Source organism: Macrobrachium rosenbergii, chromosome 1 (assembly GCF_040412425.1).
Source record: "Macrobrachium rosenbergii isolate ZJJX-2024 chromosome 1, ASM4041242v1, whole genome shotgun sequence".
In the NCBI taxonomy this organism is placed as follows: domain Eukaryota; kingdom Metazoa; phylum Arthropoda; class Malacostraca; order Decapoda; family Palaemonidae; genus Macrobrachium; species Macrobrachium rosenbergii.
In genome coordinates, this window is record NC_089741.1 from 62,301,177 (window position 1) to 62,308,463 (window position 7,287).

Below are 7,287 nucleotides of genomic sequence, written 5' to 3' on the forward strand. Positions count from 1 at the left end.
CTGGAAGTTGACACATACAATTTGCATAAGATCAGACACTTTATAAGGAGCGTTTATTGGTGACCCTATTTAGGTTTTACCAATTATATCTACGTAATACACAGATATACAAACAATTTCGGTTGCAAGTGTATGTAATGAATAATTATATATTTCATAGTGCAGTTGCATAGGTTTATTTTTATAATATCCATTTATATCTCACGTCAGCAGTGGTATATGTAAATAGTTGTGTATATTTCTATTGTGAGATAAAAATAATACATACGCTGATTACAAATCTACAAAATGTAAAACAATAACCGTTGAAATAAAGGGAAAGAAAAAACTTTCTTTTTATTCTCAAGGCATTGTCAAAGCACCTCGGCTTTGATAATGTCTGGGAAATAAGACGAAAGATCTCGGCTCCCTGTGATTCTTTATTTTTTTTTTCTCTTGTGACCAAAATGTCTTTATACAAACAATCTTTGCTTGCCTTCTGTCCAAGTGTTCCATTTTATATTATCAATATATATATATATATAATTTATAAATATAAATTATATATATATATACACACACACACATATACCGTACATTGACATAATTGAGTTCACATATGTTACATACACACACTATTTAGTTTTTATAACCTACATTTATATGCCTGTAATATGCATTCATTCTTGCTTTTCTTTTTACATTTATTTCTCTCTCTCTCTCTCTCTCTCTCTCTCTCTCTCTCTCTCTCTCTCTCTCTCTCTCTCTCTCTCTCGCTTTTTCTCTTTCTCTTTCTTTTTCTCTCCCCAGGCACACAATCAGGAGAGTTTCGTAATATCTTGGACAGAGATGAAACTGAAGAAGCCTCTGTCCCAGAAGTACCTTTCCTTCCTTATTCATCTTTGGGTCTTAACTTTTGTTTGTGATTCTTCTTCTGGGGAATATGTCTTGCGTGAAGCTTGTTCCCTCACAAGCCCTTATCAGTTCTCCGTCCAGTGCTGATAAAAACTGGATAAAAGAAATGATAAGGAAACGTGAATGGGATATTCGTTGCTGGCGAATGATGGCGGGTTATCGTCTACGGTTGATGGCCTCACGTCTAATTGATGGTCTTGCCGGCTTCCCTTAGCTGTTTAGCCATTGGAGCATTATTCTGATGTTACTTGAGCACCTCCTTTCTGGCACTTCCGTTGATGACCTCACAAGGATGTCATTGTGGTGTTAGGGAATTTTTCTCTCTTTTCATGGGCGAGATGCCTCGCGGCACCTTGAAATCTAGACGGAGTCGGAAGAAATTAAAGTGTTATAAAGTATTCAGTGAATTGATATTTTATGCATTTTTCCTTGAGTTAAGCACAGCCAATGTATGTTGGTAATTTTAAAGCATCGCCATGTTAGTATCTAGTAAAACAGAAAAAATCAAGCTTTAGTTTTCGGGGTTACTTTCTGATGACGTGTTTCCTTTTTTGATTTCGAGGGGTCTGTTATATGATTCTGGTTAAGAGAGTGATGTACATAAAAGTTTTTTTTTTGTGAATGAACCATTACTTTCGTCGGAAGATCAGGAGAACTGGGAGGAGTAAATTTCAACTCTAATTAGTCCGTTAATTTTTTTCAAGGTGAGTAGACGAAAAAGTGAAGGGGTTGAAACTATCGTTTACAAGCAAAAATAAATATGAAGTTAACTTAATTGGAATCCTAATGGAAAATATTTAGGGTAATTTGTATTAACCATGACTAAGTGATACGTTGAGATGTGATAAGGGATTTTATCTACGTACCCCCGCTACTCTCACCACAGAAGCGCGTCTAAGTGTTGGCTGTCACAGATGAGGGAATTTGGTCGTCCTTCATCCACTGTGTCCAATCTGAAAATAAAATTTGGTTAATTGTAGGGTTAACCCATGTTTACTAAAGGCTCAAAAAAAAAAAAAAAAAAAAAGGAAATAATCACAGACGAATTTCAAGGGCCGTCCATTGGCATTGAGTTCATGATCTGTCTATCCTTTTTTTTTTTAATTAAACATTTTTTACAATCACGATCGACCTTAGATATGGTGAATGTAACTATTTTTTTTGGGGGGGGGGATAGGGGTGGTGGAAGATGGTATTGATTTGGCATTTCCAAAGTTTTTTTTTTTTCTTAACTTCAGTTATGTTTATCTCCGTTGAGAACTGAATGAACCAACGTGATCTTTTAAGTTTTTATTGTGCTTTTGAAGTTCGTCTTGCAGTGCCACAGGTCGTATGAAATCCAAGGAAAGTTGTTACAAAGGATTTGTTTTATTGTCTACGACCTTAAGAAAATGAAAGACATATAACAGATTTATGAATAATAATCGGTTCTTACCAAGAACTTGAAACCATTGTGAACTCGACTGGATGCCAATTTACATTCAAGACTGAAATATACTAATAATGATTACCAACTTGCTGCTAGATGCTTCAAGTGCAGGAATTTGGTTTAGCATGGATAATATATAAGTAAAGAATCCTTGTAATATGAAGTAGTCAAACGATAGGATAGACACACGCAAAGAGTTATAAAATTTGACGAAGATCTTTCTGGTATACTGTAATTACCCGTCGAAAATATAAGGAAAAACAAGTAAGTTATTATAAATATTTTAACCACAAGTGTAACAACTTAAGAGTAAAAAGCAGCTAAATAGAATATGTACAAAAGAAAAAAACGAAGACAAAAAGAGTTCAAATAAACACACAATCTCCATGGAATCCTGACTTTATACGGTAAGATTTCGGTCGTCGCCAAAGAAAAGAAAACAGTGGATTAATCTAATGACAAAATCATCCTATGGCTCGAGGGTGTAGGGTGGAACCTCTCTCATCTTTCTCATCTCTCTCTTTCTCTACTCCCATTTCTCCTCCTCCTCCTCCTCCTCCGCTCTTTAGTGTTCTCTCCCTGGAAAAGGACAGCGGACTCCTTGGCGAACAAAACGATTCTTTTGTTTGGGATGTTTGTAGGGGAAAACAGATTTTGATTTAGGTATTAGTTGCCTGTGTGGTTGGATGCCAAAAGGAATGCTCATACAGGCGTGGGTTGCTTTGCTCTCAAGTGATCTTTCACAGTACTTTTATTTTTTTTATTCACCGTCAGAGTGAAAATACTAAACAGCAGTTCTCGTGTTTACCTATGAAATTAAAATGCGCGTGCGCGCACACATATATGTTTGTGTGTGCGTATATATATATATAATATATATATATATATATATATATATATATATATATATATATAATATATATATATATATATTTGTATGTATGTATGTATGTATGTATGTATCTATCAGTGTGTTTATGACTGTATGAGCATTCATGTTTATGGCAGGTATGCTGAAGAAGGCAGCCTTAAAGAACTTCGCATTATAATAAGGCGAAAAGAAAGGGAAATAAAAGCCGCAGCTTTGAGGTTAGAAAGCTACTGAGATACGCGTGGCTGCAGGTATTAAGAGATTAGGGAGCGCGATAAAAGCATAAAGGTTTGAAGCTTATATGCGAGGAAAGAAATGAACACAATGAGTAGAGGAGTGAATATTGATAAGTAAGAGAGAGAGAGAGAGAGAGAGAGAGAGAGAGAGAGAGAGAGAGAGAGAGGAAACAGGTGAGAGTAATGGGAAGAGAAGGGAAAGCGAGAGGCAAAGAGCAGTTCTGTTCGTCCTAATTAAGTTTAGTGGGGGTTGAATGGGAGGGTGGGCGCTGGGGGTGAGGTTAAGAGATGAGGTAAGGCAAGGGAACGGAAGTTGAGGGGATGTATCTCTCGCAAAAGGGGAAGACGGAGAAGGGAGAAGAGGAGGGGGAGAAGGGCCGAGGAATGGTTACGAGATATGTCCGATAGAAATGAGATGTTTTATATAGAGTTTACATGCATCATACATTTCCACCTACGGCTGCTGCTGCGAAATCTATTAATTTTCAAGAAGTATGGCCAGTGGCTAGAGTTATCTTTAAACCTTTTATTTTTTGCGGTATACGCTTCGTGGAAACAGGTTTACTCTCAACTGAAGGAGTCTTGTTTTGTAAAGAAGCCGAAAGGAAGGAGTTTTTACTTTCAGGTTTGTCGGAATTTTCAGAGATCCTCGTAACCTCTTGCAAAAGTCTGTAGCTCACTTTTGTAACACAGGTGAGATAATTTTCTTTTTATGCACATTTATTACTTTATGCTTAGGGAACTGTTAACGTTGTTTACTTCCTTCTGAAAGAGAATTTCTGATTTTTGTAATATGAAGTGAGTTGAAATTAGGAAGAGCTATGTCATTCGTGGTGAAACTCTTCGTTACACCGGCCAGGTGATTTAGGTAAAACCCCAGACAGAAAATTTGTCAATTCAAATAAATGAACTCTCACGAATTCTTAGCGCCAAATATTGTAAGTTGGTTAGAGGGAAACTTCCTATTTAGTTTTCTGTAAAAGAAAATACTAAGATGGATTTGTCCGTCCGCCCTCAGATCTTAAAAACTGCTGAGGCTACAGGGGTGCAAATTGGCATGTTGATCAGCCACCCTCCAATGAAACATACCAAATTGCTGCCATCTAGCCTCAGTAGTTTTTATTTTATTTAAGGGTTAAAATTGGTCATGATCGTGGGTCTGGTAACGCTATAGGACAGGCCACCACCGGGCCGTGGCAGAAAGATCATGGGCCGCGGCTCATACGGCATTATACGCTGTACAGAAAACCCGATTGCGCCGGAGAAACTTCGGCGCATTGTGTATTTTTTTTTTTTTTCAGAATTCTCTTGTGTGCATTCATCGTACTACCTACGGTACATAAGTAAAATATGTAAGTTCCAACCATTTCATTTTGGAAGAAGTAGAAATAAGTCGCCCGAATGAAAGAACCATTGGCCTTATGACAAATTGGGAGAGAGAGAGAGAGAGAGAGAGAGAGAGAGAGAGAGAGAGAGAGAGATATTTCATGACAGTGTTCATGCCAAGTACACTGTTACAAGTAAACATGATTACTCCAGAGTAGTGCTTGATTGTAATTAGATTAATTATTTATCAGAATTAATACAGTGATTTGAGAATTACTGATGTTTGTTATATTCCCAGCTACCGCTGTGTATATAATGGTACAAATTTAGAAATTAAAATAAAAAGGAGTTTATGGTCATCCGAAACTGTCGTCGTTGAATTTGATAAAGGAAAAAATCCTACAAGTTTTGAATCAGAAACTCCCTTTTATTGCTATTATTATGCGGGGCCTTTTTTTCTGTCCAGCGCTGTGCCTCCTGTAGATGGGAGCGATAGGTCAGAATCGCCCGCCACAATGATTCTAATCGGTCCTGTGTTTAGTATGTTCCGATGCGGCCATCCATGGATTTATTTCCTTATTTCTTGTTTGACTGCACTTTGATGTTGTTCTGGGAGTTTTTTCCATATTGTGCTTTGAGAGGAGAGAGAGAGAGAGAGAGAGAGAGAGAGAGAGAGAGAGAGAGAGAGAATGACTAAAAAGGCGATGGCGATGGCAACTTTTGTACGATCTTCCTGCCCCTTTCCTTATTTCTTCATCTCCCTTTTCCCCTTCTTTCAACCTCCACCCACCCCATTTTAGTTATCTCGTGTTCCTCTACTCATCCTCCTCCTCCTCCTCCTCCTCCCATGGGATGTGAGTAAAAGGAAAGTGAGGAGGTGGGAAGGTAACAATAGTGTCAGGTGCGCGGAGGGGTCGGTGACATCCTTCTGACACTCTCTTCACATTCCCTCCGACTCGAGCCAAAATGGTCGCTCCAGTTTAATGAGAATTTCGGGCTGGGAGCTATCGGATGGGTCTGTTGGTTTCCTCTCCCGGAGGAAAAGATGGATAGATACTATTGAAAAAAAAATTGTTCGAGTTTTGTATAATTTTCTTTCTTTTTTTACGGCGTTAGAAATAGAATGTCTTTCTAATGGAACAGATGTACCCCATTCATTTTAATCATCATCGTTATTTTTTCTGATATGATTAGTATTACGATTGAATTTTAAAATCGTTGTTGAATTAATTTCTGTAAACAAAATATTTAATATTTTTTTTAAATGATGATACTTTAATTTCCAAACTACTTATTCCCTTTGTCTTTATATTACGAGTACTAATTTAACAGCATGAATTCCTCCAAGCGTAATGAAGTTTTTTATTTATAGCCAACGATCAGAAAATTCGTTGGCCTTCACACCTATTTCTCTCCATGTTAAGACTAATTCATATTCCAAATTAACAAGATATGAAGAATTGGTTATGAATTTTAAAAAAGTGACCTAGCCCAGTTTGAAAAATGATAGTAGTGTGTGAGAGAAGTGTTTAAATAATTTTGTCGTAGTATCAGATTAATTACTATTGATTTGTAAAAATTCATAAAATCAGTGCTATTGACACCACAATCATAAAAATCTGTTTGAATTATAAGATGACGGTATAAACCCAACTTTGAAAAGTTTTCTTGTGTATAATAAGCTTAAAATGAGCTAACGGTATTGCAGCGAATCTTTAAAACCTAAATTAGATTTAATGAAAAATAAACTAAGATCAAACTCATCAAGACAATTCCTCTTAAGGTGGGACTTTGCTAGTCCTAGACGATCAACTTTTTAAGGACTTTAACGCAACATTTTGCAATTCGGTAATTTTTAACCTACCTATGAACCTCACAATATGCACCGATAGACGGCTAAATTATTAATTCAGTGCTCAAAACTGCACAAAAATTTTGATCGTCCAAGGCGGTTTTTCAAGGTAGTTTCTCCAGTTTCACTTAGTAAAAATCATCGCTCGTGTCGCACGAATTATTATTTCTATCTAAAAACAGTTTGAGCTAGTGTTCGAAAACATTTACTTTGCGACTGTGAATAACGATAAAGTAGAGAGGAAAGAGATAAGTCACACAAAAAATACGAAGGGGGAGCGGGAAAAAGATGAAAAAGACCACCTGTACTACTTTGGTTCTTCAGCAACGGTTGAGGGCTTTTTACTTTATATATATACTGTGCATATATATATATATATATATATATATATATATATATATATATATATATATATGCATGTATGTATGTATGCATATGTATGTATATATGTTATATATATGTATGTATATATAGATATATGTATGTGTATGTATGCATACATAAACATATGCATATAATGTGTGTATATATATATATATATATATATATATATATATATATATATATATACATACATACATACATACATACATACATACATACATACATACATACATACATACATACATATATGTTTACACACAGGTACAATAATAGGTGTGAAGTGAATTAAGAGTTA

The 7,287-nt window shown here is 36.0% G+C and overlaps 1 long non-coding RNA gene across 1 annotated transcript in view; it reads right to left on the reverse strand.

Moving 5' to 3' along the window:
* Nucleotides 1-487: 487 nt before the first annotated feature.
* The window catches only part of LOC136839149 (uncharacterized), a 150,373-nt gene continuing 143,573 nt past the window's right edge, over nucleotides 488-7,287 (reverse strand). Inside the window, exons 5-6 of the long non-coding RNA XR_010853219.1 lie at nucleotides 1,761-1,847; nucleotides 488-1,254 (exon numbers count right to left, since the gene is read on the reverse strand). This is a non-coding gene — a long non-coding RNA (uncharacterized lncRNA). The remainder of the gene's footprint in view (nucleotides 1,255-1,760; nucleotides 1,848-7,287) is intronic.